Below are 24640 nucleotides of genomic sequence, written 5' to 3'. Positions count from 1 at the left end.
GGGTTAGGGGGTCGGGTTCGAGTTGCAATTGGGTTGGGAAATTTGGTCTGATTTGGGGTCAATTTCAGGCTATAATTGAAAAGAAATTGGGCTATCATTTAAATAGCCATTTTTCCTATTTAAAATAAAAAAAATAGTAAATTGATTTCTGGAAATAAATTAAAAGTACTAATATGGTTTATGACATATAATTATCAATTTAAAAATACGAGACTTCATTTTCATGAATATAAACACAATTAAATCCTAAAAGAGACTAATATTGCAATTATGCAATTTAGCCTTTAAAAATACTAAATACATTTGTAAAAATATGCAAAAATTATTTTAGCTATAGTTTACATAAATGTGAAAGTCCAATAAACTAATTACCAAAAATAATAATTTTGGAAATAATTATGGGGTTTTTATGGATAAAATAGGGAAATAAATTGATTTAAAAACCTTTAAAAATTAAGTAAAAAATAATAAAACATTGGACATACTTATATATGCGTACATATGCTATTTTGAAGGTATTTTAATATTAAAAAATATATAGGAAAAAACTGGGTATCAACAATTACAAACAACAAAAATTAAAATATTTACATTTTTATAGATTCACCACCGATTACATGACTTGTTTCTTCTTCTGGGAGTGCAAAGTAATCAGCTACATCCAAATGCATGAAGTCTAAATTATCTTCAAAACTAAAATTTGCTTCAGCATTTTTCTCTGTCTTCTTCAGGGAGGCTTGATAAAGCTCAACCAGGTGCTTTGGCGTACGGCAGGTACGTGACCAGTGCCCTTTTCCTCCACATCTATAGCATGCATTTCTGCATTTGGTGATTGTACCGCTTCATGCTTTTGTTCCTTCCTTTTCCACTGCTGGTAGCGAGGTGGGTTCTTTGGTGCATTATTATTATCATGATTAGAGTTTCTTCCCTGACCACGGCTATGACCACGACTGGGGCCACGACCTCTTCCACGCTTAGCTTGGTGGAAGTTCGTCTCATTCACTTCAGGTAATGGACAAGAACCAGTAGGTCGAATTTCATGATTTTTCATTAATTGCCCAATTATGTTGCTCGGCTACAAGAATATGTGAGATAAGTTAAGAATAAATTTTGAATCCTATCTCTCGATATTGCTGCTGCATGAGCATATTCGAGGCATGAAAAGTGGTGAAAGTTTTCTCCAACATATCATGATCAGTAATATTATCACCGCATAATTTCAATTGGGAAATAATTCTGAACATTGCAGAATTATACTCACTGATAGATTTAAAATCTTGTAGCCTTAGATGAGTCCAATCATAACGTGCATGTTGAAGAACGACCATCTTCAGGTGGTCATATCTATCTTTCAAATTATTCCACAGTATGACTGGATCTTTAATAGTGAGATATTCCATTTTCAGGCCCTCATCAAGGTGATGGCACAGGAATATCATTGCTTTGGCGCGATCTAGGTTTGATGCCTGATTTTTATCCTTGATGGTGTCTGCCAGACCCATCGCATCAAGATGAATTTCAGCATCAAGCACCCAAGACATGTAGCTTTGCCTGATATATCTAGGGCTACAAATTCAAGTTTAGAAAGATTTGACATTATACAGAAAAAGAAAGTTCGTACCTCAGATAATTTCAAAGTATTTGCTCGAGATGGCAGAGTCTCGTGCTGATAACGTGTTATAAAATAAAGATTATAAAGTAAAGACAAGTATAGAGAGAAACTGTTATATTATTCAACTTCAAACTAATGTACATAATAAACTGAAATCTCCTCTATTTATCGAATAAAGGAAGCTGCTGAGCAAGCAGCTACTGCAAGTTGTTGTGTAAGCTGTCACTGTACTAGATATTGATAATCTTCAACTGGGGATAATATTTATCCATAACTGAGTACTGAAAGGATAAGTTTATTGCACCGGGTATAGATAATCTTCTACCAGGGGTAATATTTATCCATAACGGAGTATCAAAAGGATAAGCTTATTGTACTTGGTATGGATAATCTGCTACCGGGGGTAATATTTATCCATAACAACGTATCGAAAGGATAAACTTATTGTAGCCGGTGTGAATAATCTTCTACCATGGGTAATGTTTATCTATAACTGAGTACCGAAGTGATAAGCTTCTCCAGGAGGCTTATTTCCAATAGAGTACTAAATAGATAAATATATTTACGGCGGAATCTCATATGGATAAGCTTCTTCAGGAGGCTTATTTACGACAGAGTACTAAATGAACATCCATAATATAATATATTTATAACAACTGTGAAATAATTTGTGATGACCCAAAAGGTCTTGTTTTAGAACTAAATTATGTCATTCGAGGCCTTAAAACCTCATTTTTCCTCACCTCGATTTGCATGGACGGTTTGGGCGTATATCCGGAACGCTTTTATGTGGAAATTTGATGAAAATATTAATTTGGCCTTTAAAATTTAATATAAGTTTACTTCGGTCAACATTTTGGATAAATGGACCCGGACCCGTGATTTGACAATCCCGGAGGGTCCGTAGGAAAATATGGGACTTGGGCGTATGCCCGGAATTGAATTCCGAGGTCCCATGCCTGAGAAATGAATTTTTGAAGAAAATTATTTAACTACAATTTTATGAGTTTTTAGAAATTTGAACGTATTTGAAATTGATGGTATCAGGCCCGTATCTTGGTTCCGAAGCCCGGTATAGGTTTTATATGGTGTTTAGATTGAGCCTGTAAAATTTGGTAAGAAATGGACTTGAAATGACGTGAATTGGACCCTCGGTTGTGAAATTTGAAACTTACGTGTTCTTGAGTTTTTCTTTGATTTTGATGCTAAATTCTTAGATAAAACTGTTAATTTGGCGATTTGATTACATGAGTAAGTCCATATGATGTTTTTGAGTTAGTTTGCATGTTTGGTTTGGAGCCCAGAGGCCCGGGTGAGTTTTGGATAGGTTTTGGAAGGTTTTTAAACTTAGAAAAGTTGCAGGTTTTCAGTTTTTGGTATTCTGGAGTTTTGCTTTTCGCGTTCGCAGAAAGACTCTCGCGAACGCGAAGAGTAAGTCAGGCTGAAGGACAATTCCTCCTACGCGAACACGAGAAACAGGATACAAACGCGAAGCCTTGAGGGTGCTACCCTTCGCAAACGCGGACCTGCTATTGCGAACGCGAAGGCCTTTTGGCCGGGATAGGGAGAAAGGGATTTGTTCTACGCGAATGCGGCCATTGGCCCGCGAACGCGATATCTTGAGGAGCTAAAGCTCCGGGAACGTGAGCCACTAAATGCAAACGCGAAGGCAACTGGGCCTGACCCTTCGCGAACGCAATAGGCCCTTCGCGAACGCGAAGAAGACCAGTCCAGTGAATTAAAAATAGAAGCAAAATCGGGATTGAGTCCATAACTTCATATTTTCAAAACTAGAGAGCATTGAGGAGATTTTAAAAGAACCAGTTCTTCCCCAAAGCATTGGTATATGATTATAAACCTTTTTCTTTCGATTCCCATTGCATTTCATCGATTTTCATCCAAAAGTTTAGGGTTTTTATGGTAGAAATTAGGAATTTGGATAGAGTTAGGGCTTTTTGAATAATTGGAATTTAGACCTCATTTTGGGTTCGGATTTCAAAACTAATTGCATATTTGGGCTCATGGGCGAATGAGTGATCGGGTTTTGGTCAGAACCTCGAGTTTCGACCAAGCGGGCTCGGGGTCGATTTTTGACTTTTTGGGGAAAATGATAGAAAACCTATAATTAAGCATTGGGTATGAATTCTTTAGCATTTATTGATGTTGTTAAATTAAATTGGGCTAGATACAAGTAATTTGGAGGCGAATTCTAAAGGAAAAGCGGTGTTTGAGGCTTGAGTTGGTCGTGGAAGTTTGAGGTAAATGTTTGGCTTAACCTTAGTTTGAGAGATTAGGAGTTGTGTCTTATTTTCTATGTGCTAATTGTGGAGTACGATGTATAGGCATTGTGACGAGTATCTATATGTCGGTGTCAAGCATGCCCGTGGGTCTAGTGTTGTAATTATTGTGACTCCGTTGAGATTTATGCATGCTTAACGTGTTGATTATCATTGTTGGTTCCCTTGCCGGGATATTATTGTTTATGATATTGTCTCCCTTGCTGGGATGTTATTGTTTATGATATTGTCTCCCTTGCCGGGATGTTATTGTTACGATATTGTCTCCCTTGATGGGATGTTGTTGTTATATTCTTGTTCCCTTGCCGGAATTCTTTTGTGATTGATGTTGATTTGTAAATGGGAGCGGGTTGTACGCCTACAACAAGATATATGAAATAGGAGCTTGTTGCATGCCTACAACAAGATATACGAAATGGAAGCGGGTTGCACGCCTGCAACAAGATATATGAAATGGGAGCGGGTTGCACGCCTGCAACAAGATATATGAAATGGGATCGGGTTGTACGCCTGCAACGAGATATATGAAATGGGATCGGGTTGCACGCCTGCAACGAGATATATGAAATGGAATCGGGTTGCATGCGTGCAACAAGATATGAAATGAAAGTGAATTCTGTGTTTGTTTTCATTATCCTTGTTAGTAATTGGATTTTGGTTTCCTTACATTCCTCTTTAGTATTTTGTTGTTATCTGTTACTCCCCGCAGCATGTTTCCCCCTCCCATCTTTAGTTGTAGTTATCTGTTTTTATTTTTCGTTGTATATGATTTAACTGCACTGGTTTATTTGGTAGTTTGGTCTTAGCTCGTCACTACCTTGCAGAGGTTAGGCACTTACCAGCACGGGGTCGGTTGTGTTGATACTACACTCTGTACTGTGCAGATCCTGGTACTGGAGCATTTGGACCGCAGTGAGGTTGCTGCCTTCAGTCCAACAGGCAACCCAAGGTAGTCCTGCAGGCGTCCGCGGGCCTTGGCGTCTCCTTCTATCATTTCTTTTCTATTTTTACTTATTAAGAGACAGATTCGTGTATTTCTATTCAGACCTTATTTGTAGTATTCTTAGACAACCTGTGAAATTGTGACGCCAATTCTAGGTAGTTATGTCTACGGGCTTGTATTGGTAATATTTAAATGGTTATATTCTGTTTTTCCACTTATTAAATTCCGATGTTTACAAAATGTTGATTCTTAATTGTTAATGGATTAAAATGGAAAAAGGGTAATGAATTTATAACACTCGGCTTGCCTAGCTTTCATGAGTAGGCGTCATCACGACTCCCGGGGGTGGGTAATCCGGGTCGTGACAAGTTGGTATCAGAGCTCTAGGTTACTTAGGACTCACAATTCATGGAAAAGCTTAGTAGAGTCTGAGGGATCGGTATGGAGACGTCTGTATTTATCCCCCAGAGGCTACAGAGTTAGGAAAAACTTCACTTCTATTTTTTCCTGTCATGCGGTTTGGTTTCTCAATGCTAATTGAATTTCTACTATGTTCTTTCGCAGATGGCAAGAACACGCGCTTCCTCATCCACTGATCAGCCCGAGCCCCCAGCAGCAGCTCTCATGAAGGGCAGAGGGCGGGGTCGAGGTCGTGCTAGAGGCCGAGGCAGGGGCAGAGCTCAGTCCATAGCAGCAGCACCAGTGGCGGAGCCTCAGGTTGAGTTTGATGATGAGTTTATGGCCCAGGCAGTTCCGGTAGGCCTAGCTCAGGTCCCAGAGGGGTTCATTGCTATCCAGTACTCCAGGATGCTCTGGTCCGTCTAGTGGACCTTATGGAAAGTGTCACCCGGGCAGGCTTGCTTCCTGTAGCACCAGCCGTCTCTAAGGCTGGAAAAGGAGCCCCAAATCCTGCTACTCGCACTCCGGAGCAGATGGCTCCCTAGTTTCAGACTCTAGCAGCTCAGCCAGTTGGAGCAGTTCATCCGGGTGTGGTAGTTCAGACCGGTGATGGAGCAGCTATGTCTGCTAATGCCTTGTGGAGATTGGACAGGTTTACCAAGCTCAACACTACCACTTTCAGCGGTGCATCTTCTGAGAATCCCCAGGATTATTTAGACAGTTGTTATGAGGTTCTCAGAAACATGGGTATAGTGAAGACCAATGGGGTCAACTTTGCTACTTTTCGCTTATCTGGATCTGCCAAGACTTGGTGGAGAGATTATTGTTTGGCTAGACCAGTTGGGTCACCAGCTTTGACTTGGGATCAGTTCTCTCAGCTATTTCTGGAGAAATTTCTTCATATCACTCAGAGGGAGAACTATAGGAGGTAGTTTGAGCGTCTCCAGCAGGGTTCTATGATTGTTACTCAGTATGAGACCAGATTTATTGACTTGGCCAATCATGCTCTTCTTATACTTTCCACTGAGAGAGAGAGAGAGAGGAGGTTTATTGAGGGACTCATTCAGCCTATTCGATTGCAGTTGGATAAGGAGACGGGGAGTGAGATTTCTTTCCAGGGGACGACAATGTGGCTAGGAGAGTTGAGATGGCTCTATCACAGGGGCGTGGTCAGGGTTAAGACAAGAGGCCTCATCATTCGGGCAGATTCAGTGGTGCCTCATCTGGAGGCAGAGATTCTTTTAGTAGGGGCCATCCTCCTAGGCCATTTCAGTTAGCACTTCAGGCTTCTCATGGTGCCCCAGGTGGTCGTGGTTCTCACATGTAGTATTCTGATCAGTAGTCCTATAGTGCATTGTCAATCCTATCAGTGCACCTCTGCTTCAGAGTTTTTAGGCTCGTCATCCCCAATAGCCGAGGGCTTGTTTTACTTGTGGCGACACAAGGCATATTGCTAGATTTTGCCCTCGAGAACCGAGCAATTCTCAGCACCAGGGTTCTCGTACTGTGGTTCAAGCACTAAGTATCCCACCGCCTGCTCAGCCAGCTAGAGGTGGAGGTGAAGGTATTAGAGGTGGAGCTCAGGCCGCTAGAGGTGGAGGCCAGCTAATAGCAGGATGTCCCAAAGATGTCATTCAGAGTGGTGGGGCCCAGCTCCGATGTTGTGCTCTTCCAGCCAGGCCTGAGGTTGAGGCTTCCGATGCACTTATCACAGGTACTATTCTGGTTTCTCGTAGAGATTCTTCAGTTCTATTTGATCCAGGATCTACGTACTCTGTCATCTTATTTTGCACCGTATCTGGTCATGCCTAGTGATTCCTTGAGTGCTCTTGTATATGTGTCTACACTGGTAAGTGATTCTATTATGGTATATCGTATCCATCATTCATGTATAGTTGTGATTGGGGGTCTTAAGACCCGAGTAGACTTATTACTTTTGGACATGGTTGATTTTGATGTCATATTGGGGATGGACTGGTTATCACCTTACCATGCTATCTTGGACTATCATGTCAAGACTGTGACCTTAGCCTTGCTGGGTTTACCTCATTTAGAGTGGAGAGGGACTCCTGGTCATTCTACCCATAGTGTTAACTCATATATGAAGGCTCGGCATATGGTCGAGAAGGGGTATTTGGCCTATTTGGCATATGTTCGTGATTCTAGTGCTGATGTTCCTTCTATAGATTTTGTGCCTATTGTTCGTGAGTTTCCTAAGGTATTTTCTTCAGACCAGTCGGGTATGCCACCCGACAGGGATATTGACTTCTGCATTGATTTGGCTCTGGGCACTCAGCCCATTTCTATTCTGTCGTATCGTATGGCCCCACCTGAGTTGAAAGAATTAAAGGAGCAGTTGCAATACTTGCTTGATAAAGACATCATTAGACCTAGTGTCTCGCCTTGGGGTGCGATGGTGTTGTTTGTTAAGAAGAAGGACGGATCGATGAGGATGTGTATAGATTACCGGCAGTTGAACAAGGTTACAATCAAGAATAAGTATCCATTGTCGAGGATTGATGATTTGTTTGATCAGCTTCAGGGTGCCAAGGTATTTTTGAAGATTGACTTGAGATCTCGCTACCATCAGTTGAGGATTAGGGCATCTGATGTCCCTAAGACAGCTTTCCACACTTGGTACGGGCATTATGAGTTCTTGGTGATGTCATTTGGGTTAACAAATGTCCCAGTAGCTTTTATGGATTTGATGAACCAAGTGTTCAAGCCTTAATTGGATTCGTTCGTGATAATCTTCATTGATGATATTTTGATTTATTCCCGCAGTCGGGAGGAGCATGAGCAGCATCTAAGAGTGGTTCTTCAGACTTTGAGAGATAGTCATTTGTATGGTAAGTTTTCAAAGTGTGAGTTCTGGTTAAGTTCGGTTGCATTCTTGGGTCATGTTGTATCAGCATAGGGTATTCAGGTAGATCCGAAAAAGATAGAGGCAGTTAAGAACTGGAGTAGACCTGCATCGGCTATAGAGATCCGGAGTTTCTTGGGTTTGGCAGGCTATTATCGTCGGTTTGTGGAGGGGTTTTCATCTATTGCAGCCCCGATGACCAAGTTGACCGGGAAGGGTGCCTAGTTCAGATGGTTGGACGAGTGTGAGACGAGCTTTCAAAAACTTGAGATAGCTTTGACTACGATGTCAGTGTTGGTTTTTCCTAGGGCCATATACACTTTATTGTGATGCATTTTGTATTGGACTTAGTGCGGTGTTGATGCAGGATGGCAAGGTTATTGCTTATGCTTCACGTCAGTTGAAGATTCATGAGAAGAACTATCAGGTTCATGATTTGGAGTTAGCAGCCATTGTTCACGCATTGAAGATTTAGAGGCATTATTTGTATAGCGTGGCATGTGAGGTGTTCACAGATCACAAGAGTCTTCAGTATTTTTTCAAGTAGAAGGAGCTAAATTTGAGGCAGGGAAGGTGGTTGGAGTTATTGAAAGACTATTATATCACCATCTTATACCATCCAGGAAAGGCCAATGTGGTAGCCGATACTTTGAGTAGGAAGTCAGCCAGTATGGGCAGTCTTGCATATATTCCGGTACCGCTTGCTTTAGATGTTCAGGCTTTGGCCAATCAGTTCGTGAGGTTGGATGTTTCTAAGCCCAACCATGTGTTAGCTTGCATAGCCGCTCGTTCTTCTTTATTGTAGCGTATCCGAGATCAGCAGTATGATGATCCTTATTGGTGTGTCCTTAGAGACACGGTGCAGCACGGTGGTGCCAAGCAGGTTACATTAGGAGATGATGGGGTTTTGAGGCTGCAGGGTCGAGTTTGTGTGCCAAATGTGGATGGGCTCCGAGAGTTGATTTTAGAGGAGGCCCATAGTTCCCGATACTCTATTCATCCGGGCATCGCTAAGATGTATCAGGATTTGTGGCAGCATTATTGGTGGAGGAGGATAAAGAAGGATATTGTTGCATATGTGGCTCGGTGTTTGAATTGTCAGCAGGTAAAGTATGAGCATCAGAGACCTGGTGGTTTGTTCCAGAAGATTGAGATTCCTGAGTGGAAGTGGGAGCGTTATCACTATGGACTTCGTTGTTGGACTCACATGGACTCAGAGGAAGTTCGATGCAGTATGGGTTATTATTGATAGGCTAACCAAGTCAACACATTTCATTCCTGTGGCAGTCTCCTATTCTTCTAAGAGGTTAGCTGAGATTTATATCCGGGATATTGTTCGTCTTCATGGTGTGCCCGTGTCTATCATTTCAGACCGAGGTACGCTATTTACCTCACATTTCTGGAGAGCAGTTCAGCGGGAGTTGAGCATACGGATTAAGTTGAGCACAGCATTTCATCCTCAGACGGACAGGCAGTCCGAGCGTACTATTCAGATTTTGGAGGATATGCTCTAAGCTTGTGCCATTGACTTTGGAGGCTCGTGGGATCAGTTCTTTCTTTTAGCAGAGTTTGCCTACAACAACAGCTACCAGTCGAGTATCCAGATGGCTCCTTATGAGGCTTTATATGGTAGGCGGTGTCGATCGTCGGTTGGATGGTTTGAGCAGGGAGAGGCTCAGTTGTTGGGTACAGATCTAGTACAGGATGCCTTGGACAAGGTCAGGATTATTCAGGATAGGCTTCGTACAGCTCAGTCCAGTCAAAAGAGTTATGCCAACCGTAAGGTTCGTGATTTGGCATTCATGGTCGGTGAGCGGGTGTTGCCTATGAAAGGCATGATGAGATTTGGGAAGAGGGGTAACCTTAGCCCTAGGTTCATTGTCCCGTTTGAGATTCTCGATCGAGTGGAGAGGTGGCTTACAGACTTGCGTTGCCGCCGAGTTTATCAGTTATGCATCCAGTGTTTCATGTGTCCATGCTTTGAAAGTATCATGACGATCCATCCCACGTGTTAGATTTCAGCACTGTCCAGTTGGACAAGGACTTGTCCTACAAGGAGGAGAAGGTAGCTATTCTAGACCAGCAGGTTTGTCAGTTGAGATCGAAGAGTTTCCCTTCTGTTCATGTTTAGTGAGGAGGTCATCCTGCTGAGGCATCGACCTGGGAGTTCGAGTCCGATATGCGGAGCCGTTATCCCCATCTTTTACCGACTCAGGTACTTCCTTCTTATGTCCGTTCGAGGATGAACGGTTGTTTTAGAGGTGGAGAATGTGATAACCCAAAAGGTCATCACTTGTTTTAGAACTAAATTCTATTATCCGAGGCCTTAAAATCTCCTTTTTCTTCACCTCGATTTGTGTGCACAGTCCAGGCATATATCCGGAACTCCTTTATGTGGAAATTTGATGAAAATCTTAATTTGACCTTTAAAATTTAATTTAAGTTGACTTCGGTCAATATTTTGGGTAAACGAACCCGGACCCGTGATTTGACGGTCTTGAAGGGTCTGTAGGAAAATATGGGACTTGGGCGTATGCCCGGAATTGAATTCCAAGGTCCCAAGCCCGAGAAATGAATTTTTGAAGAAAATTATTTAACTGAAATTTTAAGAGTTTTTGGAAATTTGAATGTATTTGAAATTGATGGTATCGGGCACGTATCTTTGTTCCGGAGCACGATACAGATCTTATATGGTGTTTAAATTGAGCCTGTAAAATTTGGTAAGAAACAGACTTGAAATGACGTGAATCGGACCCTCGATTGTGAAATTTGAAACTTAAGTGTTCATGAGATTTTTCTTTGATTTTGATGCTAAATTCGTTGTTAAAGCTGTTAATTTGGCGATTTGATCGCACGAGTAAGTCCATATGATGTTTTTGAGTTAGTATGCATGTTTGGTTTGGAACCCCGAGGACTTGGGTGAGTTTCGGATAGGTTTTGGAAGGTTTTTAAACTTAGAAAAATTGCAGGTTTTCAATTTCTGGTATTCTGGAGTTTTGTTCTTCGTGTTCGCATCAGGCTGAAGGACAATTCCTTCTACGCGCACGCGAGAAACAAGACGCGAACGCGAAGCCTTGGGGTGCTACCCTTCGCGAACGTGAAGGCCTTTTGGCCGGGACATGGGGAAAGGGATTTTGTTCTACGCGAACGCGGCCACTTGCCCGCGAACGCGATGGCTTGACGAGCTAAAGCTCCGCGAACGCGACAGGCCCTTCGCGAACGCGAAGAAGGCCTGTCCAGTGAATTAAAAGTTCTTCCCCAAAGCATTGGTATATGATTCTAAACCTTTTCCTTTTGATTTCTCATTGCATTTCATCAATTTTCATCCAAAAATCTAGGGTTTTATGGTAGAAATTAGGAATTTGGGTAGAGTTAGGGCTTTTTGATTAATTGGAATTTAGACCTCATTTTGGGGTCGTATTTCGAAACTAATTGCATATTTGGGCTCGTGGGCGAATGGGTGATCGGGTTTTGGTCCGAACCTCGAGTTTCGACCAAGCGGGCTCGGGGTCGATTTTTGACTTTTTGGGGAAAATGATAGAAAACCTATAATTAAGCATTGGGTATGAATTCTTTAGCATTTATTAATGTTGTTAAATTAAATTGGGCTAGATACAAGTAATTTGGAGGCGAATTCTAAAGGAAAAGCGGTGTTTGAGGCTTGAGTTGGTCGTGGAAGTTTGAGGTAAATGTTTGGCTTAACCTTAATTTGAGAGATTAATAGTTGTGTCTTGTTTGCTATGTGCTAATTGTGGAGTACGATGTATAGGCATTATGACGAGTATCTATATGTCGGTGTCAAGCATGCCCGTGGGTCTAGTGTTGTAATTGTTGTGACTCCGTTGAGATTTATGCATGCTTAACGTGTTGATTATCATTGTTGGTTCCCTTGCCGGGATAATATTGTTTATGATATTGTCTCCCTTGCTGAGATGTTATTGTTTATGATATTGTCTCCCTTGCCGGGATGTTATTGTTACGATATTGTCTCCCTTGATGGGATGTTGTTGTTATATTCTTGTTCCCTTGCCGGAATTCTTTTGTGATTGATGTTGATTTGTAAATGGGAGCGGGTTGTACGCCTACAACAAGATATATGAAATAGGAGCTTGTTGCATGCCTACAACAAGATATACGAAATGGAAGCGGGTTGCACGCCTGCAACAAGATATATGAAATGGGATCGGGTTGCACGCCTGCAATAAGATATATGAAATGGGAGCGGGTTGCACGCCTGCAACAAGATATATGAAATGGGATCGGGTTGTACGCCTGCAACGAGATATATGAAATGGGATCGGGTTGCACGCCTGCAACGAGATATATGAAATGGAATCGAGTTGCACGCGTGCAACAAGATATGAAATGAAAGTGAATTCTGTGTTTGTTTTCATTATCCTTGTTAGTAATTGGATTTTGGTTTCCTTACATTCCTCTTTGGTATTTTGTTGTTATCTGTTACTCCCCGCAGCATGTTTCCCCCTCCCATCTTTAGTTGTAGTTATCTGCTTTTATTTTTCGTTGTATATGATTTAACTGCACGGGTTTATTTGGTAGTTTGGTCCTAGCCTCGTCACTACCTTGCAGAGGTTAGGCACTTACCAGCACATGGGGTCGGTTGTGTTGATACTACACTCTGTACTGTGCGGATCCTGGTACTGGAGCATTTGGACCGCAGTGAGGTTGCTGCCTTCAGTCCAACAGGCAACCCAATGTAGTCTTGCAGGCGTCCGCGGGCCTTGGCGTCTCCTTCTATCATTTCTTTTCTGTTTTTACTTATTAAGAGACAGATTCGTGTATTTCTATTCAAACCTTATTTGTAGTATTCTTAGACAGTCTGTGAAATTGTGACACCAATTCTGGGTAGTTATGTTTAATTTGTATTGGTAATAATTAAATGTTATATTCTGTTCTTCCGCTTATTAAATTCCGCTATTTACAAAATGTCGATTCTTCATTGTTAATGGATTAAAATGAAAAAAGGGTAATGAATTTATAACACTCGGTTTGCCTAGCTTTCACGAGTAGGCGCCATCACGATTCCCGATGGTGGAAAAATCCGGGTCGTGACATAATTGTATTTATAAGCCTAGAAATACGTTAAGAATATGTAGAAAACTCAACAGTCACATATGATAAAAGTCTTTAAATATCTGATAGTTTTCTTCAGGCAAACATACATATTACATTAGACTTTAAATTCCCGAAATAACTACTTGCACGTTGCTTGAGTTCTTTACCTGCTGACCATTTTTTTTATTATTCAAAAACAAATGTATCTCAATAAAAAGTACTCATATTCTATGTATTAACACTAATTAATTGTACATATAAAACTGGAGAGCTTTTGCTAATTGTACATATAAAACTGGAGAGTTGTTTTGCTAATTGTAACTTACCGTAGAACTTATAATATTGTATATTTATATATTTGTACAATAATAGCAAAAATAATGTAGTGTGATAGATGGGTAAAATGCTCACTCAATTTTTAAAGGATATTATGGTAAATTAACTTTGACTTAGAGTGTTCACGCTTATAATATACTAGTTTCTCGGCACATGAATGTCGAGTCTTATAATATGCGATGTTTTAAAATAATATCATAAAGTGTTTGTTTCCTTGAATGATCAATATGGGTTGTAATCTTTTGTCGAGGTTAAAATGATTGAATATCGTATGAACCTACGAAGATGAACAATATCTAATGAAAAAGAAACGTCTTTTAATAGTATTTTTTTACTCCGGTCATTGTTATAATTTGTAGGTGTACACAATTACAACTAAGTTGATATCACCTTTATTTTCTCATTTAGTTAAAAATTGTTTTTCATATATACTCCAACCAATACAAAAGTACGGTCATATGCTCCCACAAACTAAAGATTGATATTCTTATATTCGAATTAGTTGAATAGAAACATTAATCTCAAATATTTTATACCATATAACACGTAACTTGATAAGCTCAATTATACTCTTGTAAATATAAATATAGTTATTAAGGTTGCAAATAATTCACGCACATGTACTATAACTCCACATTTGATAAGTCAATTCATGAATTTCAATAAATGTATATGTTAACCATGTAGAAGCATAAGCTCACAAAAATTAATACTAATATATATAACTCACAAGGTAATATTTGTATGGCTCGATCATATGTATACTTCGACATGATATAAAGAATACATCTAAGATGATAAAGTAACATTTATCATATATTTAAACTTGAAATCTAATAATCAAGGATATATTATGTTTCTTCATCACAAGAACAACATAAAATTTATTACAGATCTTCAACCTTTAATGAAACTCAAAATAGTGTCTAAATAAGAATAACTTTGTATTTCATGATCTTAAAACAATAGAACAACTTTTAAGTATAGCGATAATTCTTCTCAAATAATATACTTCATGTCACCCTACTTCTTGAAATTAAAATTAACATAATTTCATGTAGGTGACATATCCATATGCCAACTAATTATTTACATTTTTCAAATAATAAGAACTATAACCATTAAATATGTTAAATTTAATAGTAATAATTAACATGATGCATACATGATATATTTTGAGGTAATCGCTTTTATGAAATGTTTACCCTATCATTCACAGAATTTAAGATTCATAAGAAAATAATAGGTTAATAATAGAGAAACAAATAATAAATAAAGTTAAGAAAGTAGAACCTGGTATAACGACATGGAATATATTCAAGCTTTCCAAATTTTGCGTCATCGCCTAGACGTTGTCTCTTTGATTACCTCAATAATCAAAACTGCTCTAATCTGAACGAACTTTTTCGTCTGCGGCATTTCCAAACATTCTCAACCATTAGCCTCTCCTCAAGTGTTATCACAATTAATAAATAAATATTTAAAAGGTTAAAGAAATTAATAACATAAACGGTGCACATACCAAATGTATCAGCTAGTAAAAAATGAGAAGTGGTTAAGGCCTCATTTGTTTTTTTTTTAAGATTAAGACGTCTGAATCTTAATACACATCTGAATATTAAGATGTGTATCAAGATTAAGACGTCTTAATCTGAATACATCTCTGAATATACTAAGATGTATATTAAGATCTGAATAGAAATAATTAAGACTGTTTGATTTTTAACATCTGAATATATAAAATTTATCTTTATTAGAATAAATAAACATAAAATTCAAATGAAATACTAACTAATTTAATATTTTATCAATAAAATATATAATTTTTTAAAATATGATAGTTGGTGGTGGTGATGGCTAACGGGTGAATGCCGACTAGAGGCGGTGGTTAGTGGTAGTTTTGGTTGATGAATAATTGAGAATGGTGGTGGTGGGCGGTGATAGTTAATAATGGCGGGTGGTGGTAGTACTTGTGACTGAGGAGGATGGTGGGTGGGTGGTGGTAGGTTATAATGATGGGCAGTGCCGGCTGTGGTTGTTGATGTTGATGGGGTGGTCAGTTGTGGTAGTTGAGTTGGATGAGTATTGATTGTGGGTAAAAATGATATATGGTGGTCGGAGTGGTGGGGATAGTGGGTGGTGATGGTCGATAATGGTGGCGACTATGATTGAAGATGATGGTGGCGTGGTAGTGGTGGTGGTGGTTGAGTATGGTAGTGGTGGCATGGTGGTAGTTGATAATGATAGGCGGCGGCAATTAATAATGAATATGTGATAGCATCTTAGTGAAATTAATTCTCTGTTATAGATCTTAATCATACATATCTATTCAGACCGTGGTTGTGAATTAAAAAAACAAACACATTTAATGATTAAGATGTGAATAATTAAGATTCAGACTTTAAAAACAAACGCACTTAATATTTAAGATTTGAATGATTAAGATTCAGATCTAATGAGGCCTAAGACTATCTTCTTCCTTAGTATCAACAATAAAAATTACTGCTGGTCCTTCATTTTAATTTTTAGTGTTTCATCTTCGCCAAATCGGTTAAACCCTCACATGTAAAAGAAGATAAGTAGACTGATATGCTTATTTAATTAGTATGTAGAATTTCACCGAATAAAGTTCTCAACCAGTAATCCTTTTGACTTGAAAGATCTTTATCAGGAATTTTTTCTTCAATCTCACGATTTTTCCAAAAAAAAAAATTAAAAATATATAATTTATACTCTGACGGGTGCATTCATTGAGAAATTTGGATGGTTAGATGCATTAAATCACTTTGTCTTTGATGCATTTGAACATGTCAACCATGCATTTTTTCAGATAACCGTACCCCTAGAGGAAAGGAAATTAATAAAATTAATACGTCAAATGCAATCCACATGGATCTCTATCCCTTTCTCAAATCAAGATAAACTTACAAAGTAAAATTCACAATAATAATAATTAGATGTAAACCAGGCTAATCCCTGATAGAGTGATACTGACTTTCTTTTTTGCTAAAAGCAAAATAATTGTTTAATGGGCATTATTTATAGGTTCCATAAGTATATGACAAAATGTCATCTCCATCAGATTTCTCATATCTTCATGTACTGGAAAGTTGCAGTGATGGAACCTACCGGTGAAAGCTAGGCAAGCCAAATTATTCTAATTACTTAACTTTTTTCAGTTTTAAATCATTATTAGTGATGAGTAAATATCACGCAAATAGCAAAAATAATTGAGCGAAAGACAAAATCTAATAATTTATCTTAATACAAACTGCGGAAGTTTAAATACAACTCTACCCAGAATTTGGTGTCACTGTTTCACAGACGGTCTAAGAATACTACATACAAAGTCTAAAAGATAAAAGATACACTATTTCTGAAAGAAGTAAAGGAAACAGGATAAAGGAAAGATAGGAGGTGACGCCAAGACCCGCGGACGCCTGCAGGACTACCTCGGGTCGCCTACTAGACTGAAGGCAGCAACCTCACTGCGGTCCGAAGTCTACAACACTGGGATCTGCACAAAAGAGTGCAAAGTGTAGTATCAGCACAACCGACCCCATGTGCTAGTAAGTGCCTAGCCTAACCTCGGCGAAGTAGTGACGAGGCTAGGACCAGACTACCAAATAAACCTGTGCAGATATATCATATATAGCGAAAATAGAAGCAGATAATTACAATTAAAATTGGGCAGGGGAAACATGATTCGGGGAATGACAGATAACAACAAAATATCAAGAGAATATAAAGAAACCAAAATCCAATTACTAACAAGGATTAGGAAAACAAATGCAGAATTCACTTTCATTTCACATCTTATTGCAGGCGTGCAACCCGATCCCACTTCTCATGTCTTGTTGCAGGCGTGCAACCCGCTCCCATTTCATATATCTTGTTGCAGGCGTGCAACCCGCTCCCATTTCACATATCTTGTTGCAAGCGTGCAACCCGATCCCACTTCTCATGTCTCGTTGCAGGCGTGCAACCCGCTCCCATTTCATATATCTTGCTGCAGGCGTGCAACCCGCTCCTATTTTACATATCTTGTTGCAGGCGTGCAACTCGCTCCCATTTCTTTTATCAACACCAATCATAAATGGGTCCCCGCAAGGGAACAATAACATCAAAACAACATCCCGGCAAGGGAACAATAATATGACAATAACATCCCAGCAAGGGAACAATATTGATAATAATATCCCGGCAAGGGAACAGTAATGATAATAACATCCCGGCAAGGGAACAATAATGATAATAACATGTGAAGCGTAATAAACCACAACGGAGTCATAAAAATTACAATACAAGACTCACGGGCATGCTTGACACCGACGTATAGATACTCGTCACCATGTCTATACGTCGTACTCCACAATTAACACGTAGCAAATAAGACACGACTCCTAATCCCTCAAGCTAAGGTTAGACCAAACACTTACCTCGATGCCACGAACACAATTCAAGTCTCTACTATCGTTTTACCTCTTGATTCCACCACCAATTTGCTCGCATCTAGCCACAAGTTACTTAATTACATTAATAAATGCTAAATGAATCGATTCTAATGCATGAAAATGAGTTTTCCAAAGTTTTACCCAAAAAGTCAGAAATCGCCCCCGGGCCTACATGGTCAAAACCCGAGGTTTGGACCAAAACCCGATTACCCATTCCCCCACGAACCCAAATATATAATTTATTTTAAAATCGGACCTCAAATCGAGGTCCAAATCTCCAATTTTTGAAAACCCTAGGTTCTACCCAAAACACCCAATTTCCCCAATGAAAATCATTGATTTTGAGTTGAAATCATGTGAAAAGATGTTAATGATTGAAGGAAACGAGTTAAAATTGACTTACAATCGATTTGGAAGAAGAGTTGTCTTTGAAAAATCGCCCAAGAGTGTTTTGGTTTTGAAAGAGTGTGAAAAATGAAAGATTTTCGGCTAAGTTATAAAATTGCAGGTTGCAGATGTCGCAATTGAGAACCCAGGCCTCTGCTAAGTTCGCATTTGTGAAGCAGTTTTCGCATTTGCGAAGTGGGAATTGCGAACAAATGTGTCGTATTTGTGACGTCTGGCTAAAACTGGGGGATCACATTTGCGATCAATCCCTTGCATTTGCGAGGTAAGCTGGCATGGGCTATTATTCGCATTTGCGAACTCGCATTTGCGAGCTAGGCTTCGCAAATGCGAAGCCTGCAGGCCTGCAATGCAACAGCTGAAGTCTGCAATTTCTCAAGTCCAAAATCCACCCCGTGGCCTATCCAAAACTCACACGAGCTCTCGGGGCTCCAAACCAAACATGCACATCAACCTAAAAATATCATACGGACTCGATTGTGCATTCAAATCACCAAAATAACATCAACAACTATGAAGTTAGCATCAAAATCATGAAATTTTTTAAGAACATTAAATTTTCCCAATTTCCTCAAATAAGGTCCGATTCATATCATTTCAAGTTCGTTTATTACCAAATTTCACAGACTTATCTTAAATCACATATAAACCTGTACCGGGCGCCGAAACCAAAATACGGGCCCGATACCATCAAGGTTTAAACACATTTCACTTCCAAAAACTCAATAATATTCCAAAAAATAATTTTCTTTAAAAATTTATTTCTCGGGCTTGGGACCTCGAATTTGGTTCCGGGCATACGCCCAAGTCCCATATTTTCCTATAGACCCTCTAGGACCGTCAAATCACGGGTACGGGTCCGTTTACCTAAAATATTGACTGAAGTCAAATTAATTCATTTTAAAGTCAAAATTCATCATTTTTCACAAATTTTCACATATTGGCTTTCCGGCTACGTGCCGGACTGCGCATACAAATCTTGGTGATGTTGAAAGAGGTTTTTAAGGCCTCGGAACACAGAATTCATTTCTAAAACAAGTGATGACCTTTTGGGTCATCACATTCTCCACCTCTAAAACAATCGTTCATCTTCGAACGAACATAAGAAGGAAGTACCTGAGTCGGAGAAAAGATGGGGATAACGGCTTCACATATCGGACTCGGACTCCCAGGTCGATGCCTCAGCAGTCTGACCTCTTCACTAAACACGAACAGAAGGAAAACTCTTCAATCTCAACTGATGAACATGCCGGTCTAGAATAGCTACCGGCTCCTCCTCATAAGACAAGTCCTTGTCCAACTGGACAGTGCTGAAATCTAACACGTGGGATGGATCGCCGTGATACTTCCAAAGCATGGACACATGAAACATTGGATGCACAACTGATAAACTCGGCGGTAACGCAAGTCTGTAATCCACCTCTCCACTCGATAAAGAATCTCAAACATGCCAATGAACCTAGGGCTAAGGTTACCCCTCTTCCCAAATCTTATCACGCCCTTCATAGGCAATACCCGAAGCAACACCCGCTCACCGACCATGAATGCCAAATCACGAACCTTACGGTCGGCATAACTCTTTTGCCTGGACTGAGCTGTACGAAGCCTGTCTTGAATAATCCTGACCTTGTCCAAGGCATCCTGAACTAGATCTGTACCCAACAACCGAGCCTCCCCCGGCTCAAACCATCCAACCGGCGACCGACACCGCCTACCATACAAAGCCTCATAAGAAGCCATCTGGATACTCGACTGGTAGCTGTTGTTGTAGGCAAACTCTGCTAAAGGCAAAAAATGATCCCACAAGCCTTCAAAGTCAATGACACAAGCTGGGAGCATATCCTCCAAAATCTGAATAGTCCGCTCGGACTGCCCGTCCGTCTGAGGATGAATGTTGTGCCCAACTCAACCCGTGTGCCCAACTCTCGCTGAACCGCTCTCTAGAAATGTGAGGTAAACTACGTACCTCGGTCTGAAATGACAGACACAGGCACACCATGAAGACGAACTATCTCCTAGATATAGATCTCAGCTAACCTCTCGAAAGAATAGGAAACTGCCACAGGAATGAAATATGCTGACTTGGTCAGCCTATCAACAATAACCCACACTACGTCGAACTTCCTCTGAGTCTGTGGGAGTCCAACAACGAAGTCCATAGTGATACGCTCCCACTTCCACTCGGGAAGCTCAATCCTCTAAAACAAACTACCAGGCCTCTGATGCTCGTACTTAACCTGCTGACAATTCAAACACCGAGGCACATATGCAACGATATCCTTCTTCATTCTTCTCCACCAATAATGCTGCCACAAATCCTGATACATCTTAGTGGCGCCCGGATAAATAGAGTATCGGGAGCTATGGGCCTCCTCTAAAATCAACTCTTGAAGCCCATCCACATTAGGCACACAAACTCAACCCTGCAATCTTAAAACTCCATCATCCCCTAAGGTAACCTGCTTGGCACCTCTATGCTGCACCGTGTCTCTAAGGACACATAAATAGGGATCGTCATACTGCCGATCTCGGATACGCTCCAATAAAGAAGAACGAGTGACTGTGCAATCTAACACATGGTTGGGCTTAGAAACATCCAACCTCACGAACTGATTGGCCAAAGCCTGAACATCCAAAGCAAGCGGTCTCTCATCGACCGGAATATAAGCAAGACTGTCATACTGGCTGACTTCCTGCTCAAAGTATCGGCCACCACATTGGCCTTTCCCGGATGATATAAGATGGTGATATTATAGTCTTTTAATAGCTCTAACTACCTTCTCTGCCTCAAATTTAGCTCATTTTGCTTGAACAAATACTGTAGACTCTTATGATTCGTGAACACCTCACATGTCATGCCATACAGATAATGCCTCCAAATCTTCAACGTGTGTACAATGGTTGCCAACTCCAAATCATGAACCGGATAGTTCTTCTCATGAATCTTCAATTGTCGCGAAGCATAGGCAATGACCTTTCCATCTTGCATCAACACCGCACCAAGTCCAATACGAGATGCATCACAATAAACTGTACATGGCCCTGAACCCATGGGAAAAACCAATACTGATGTCGTAGTCAAAGCTATATTGAGCTTCTGAAAGCCCGCCTCACACTCGTCCGACCATCTGAGCTGGGCACCCTTCTGGGTCAATCTGGTCATCGGGGCTGCAATAGATGAAAACCCCTCCACAAACTGACGATAATAGCCTGCCAAACCCAAGAAACTCCGGATCTCTGTAGCTGATGCAGGTCTAGTCCAGTTCTTAACTGCCTCTATCTTTTTCGGATCTACCTGAATACCCTATGCAGATACAACATGACCCAGGAATGCAACCGAACTCAACCAGAACTTGCACTTCGAAAACTTGGCATACAACTGACTACCCCTCAAAGTCTGAAGAACTACTCTAAGATGTTGTTTGTGCTCCTCCCAGCTGCGGGAATAGATCAAAATATCATCAATGAAGACTATCACGAACGAATCCAAGTAAGGATTGAACACTCGGTTCATCAAATCTATAAAAGTTGTTGGGGCATTTGTCAACCCGAATGACATCACCAAAAACTCATAATGCTCGTACCGAGTGCGGAAAGCTGTCTTAGGGACATCGGATGCCCTAATCCTCAACTGATGGTAGACAGATCTCAAGTCAATCTTCGAAAATATCTTAGCACCCTGAAGCTCATCAAACAAATCATCAATCATCGGTAATGGATATTTATTCTTGATTGTAACTTTGTTCAACTGTCGGTAATCAATACACATTCTCATCGATCCGTCCTTCTTCTTAACAAACAACACTGGCGCACCCCAAGGCAAAATAATAGGTCTAATGAAACCTTTTTCAAGCAAGTCTTGCAACTGCTCCTTCAACTCTTTCAACTCAGGCAAGGACATACGATACGGCAGAATAGAAATGGGCTGAGTGCCCGGAGCCAAATCAATGCAAAAGTCGATATCCCTAACGGGTGGCATACCCGGCAGGTCTAAAGGAAATACCTCAGGAAACTCGCGAACAGCAGGCACAAAATCAATAAAAGGAACCTCAGCACTAGAATCACGAACATAGGCCAAATAGGCCAAACACCCCTTCTCGACCATACATCGAGCCTTCACATATGAGATAACACTACGGGTAGAATGACCAGGAGTCCCTCTCCACTCTAAACAAGGTAAACCCGGCAAGTCTAAGGTCACAGTCTTGGCATGACAGTCCAAGATAGCGTGGTAAGGTGATAACCAGTCCATCCCCAATATGACATCAAAATCAACCATGTCTAGCAGGAGCAAATCTACACGAGTCTCAAGACCCCCAATCACAACTATGCATGAACGAGTGACTTGATCTACCACAATAGAATCACCCACCGGTGTAGGCACATAAATAAGAGCACTCAAAGAATCACTAGGCATGACCAGATATGGTGCAAAATAAGACGACACATAGGAGTATGTAGATCCTGGATCAAATAAAACCGAAGCATCTCTGCTACAAACCAGAACAGTACCTGTGATAACTGCATTGGAAGTCTAAGCCTCGGGCTTGGCTGGAAAAGCATAACATCGGGGCTGGGCCCCACCGCCCTGAACTACTAGGACGGCCTGCTGCTGGCTGGCCTCCACCTCTAGTGGCCTGAGCTCTACCTCTAATACCTCTACCTCCACATCTAGCACCTCTACTCCCACCTCTAGCTGGCTGGGCGGGCTGTGGAACACTCGGTGCCTGAACCATGGCACGGAAACTCTGCTATTGAGAACTACTCGGTGCTCGAGGGTAATACCTAGCAATGTGCCTTGTGTTTCCACAAGTAAAACAAGCCTTCGGCTGCTGGGGCTGACGACTCTAGAAACTTTGAAGCGGCGGTGCACTGATAGGAGTTGGTGGTGCGTTGTAGGACTGTTGATCAGAATACTGCATATAAGAACCACAGCCACCTAAAGCACCATGAGAGACTTGAAGTGCTGACTGAAAAGGTCTATGAGGATGGCCTCTACCATACGAATCCCTACCTAAAAATGTGGTACCACTGAATCTGCCTGAATGACGAGGCCTCTTGTCATAACCCTGACCACCTGCCTGCAATAGAACTATCTCAACTCTCCTGGCCACGTTGACCGCCTCCAGAAAATAAATCTCACTTCCCTTCTCCTTGTCCATCTGAAGTCGAATAGGTTAGATAAGCCCCTCAATGAACATCTTTACCCTCTCTCTGTGTGTGGGAAGTATGATAAGAGCATGACGGGCCAAGTCAATGAATCTAGTCTCATACTGAGTAACAGTCATAGAACCCTGCTGGAGATGCTCAAACTGCCTCCGATAGATCTCTCTCTGAGTGATGGAGAGAAACTTCCCCAGAAATAGCTGAGTAAACTGCTCCTAAGTCAAAGTTGGTGATCTGACTGGTCTAGCCAAGCAATAATCTCTCCACCAAGTTTTGGCGGATCCAGACAAGCAAAAAGTAGCAAAATCAACCCCATTGGTCTCCACTGTCCCCATGTTCCTGAGAACCTCATGACAACTGTCTAGATAATCCTGGGGATCCTCAGAAGATGCACCGCTAAAAGTAGTAGTGAAGAGCTTGGTGAACCTATCCAAACTCCACAAAGCATTGGCAGATATAGCTTCTCCATCACCGGTCTGGGCTACCACACCCGTCTGAACTACTGGAGTCTGAAACTGGGGAGCTACCTGCTCCAGAGTGCAAGTAGAAGGAGTCTGGGCTCCTCCTCCAGCCTGAGAGACAGCTGGTGTTATAGGAAGTAAGCATGCCCGGGTGACACTCTCCATAAGGCCCACTATGTGGACCAGAGCATCCTGGAGTACTGGGGTAGCAATAAACCCCTCTGAGACTTGAGCTGGGCCCACCGGAATTGTCTGGGCCAGAACCTAATCATCAAAGTCAACCTGAGGCTCCGCCGCTGCTGCTGCTACTCTAGGTTGTGCTCTACCCCTACCTCAGCCTCTAGCACGACCTCGGCCTCGCCCTCTGCCCCTCATGGGAGCTGCTGCTGGAGGCTCGGGCTGCTTGTCAGTGGCTGAGGAAGCGCGTGTTCTCGCCATCTGCGAAAGAACAGAGTAAAAATTCAATTAGCATTGAGAAACCAAACCGCACGATAGGAAAGAATAATTGTGAAGTTTTTCCTAACTCTATAGCCTCTGGAATAAATACAAATGTCTCCATACCGATCCCTCAGACTCTACTAAGCTTGTCTACGAACTGTGAGACCTATGTAACCTAGAGCTCTGATACCAA

The sequence above is a fragment of the Nicotiana sylvestris genome, chromosome 3 (genome assembly GCF_000393655.2).
Source record: "Nicotiana sylvestris chromosome 3, ASM39365v2, whole genome shotgun sequence".
NCBI classification, from domain to species: domain Eukaryota; kingdom Viridiplantae; phylum Streptophyta; class Magnoliopsida; order Solanales; family Solanaceae; genus Nicotiana; species Nicotiana sylvestris.
The sequence above is the reverse complement of the archived record's forward strand: the minus strand, read 5'-3'. Positions refer to the sequence as shown.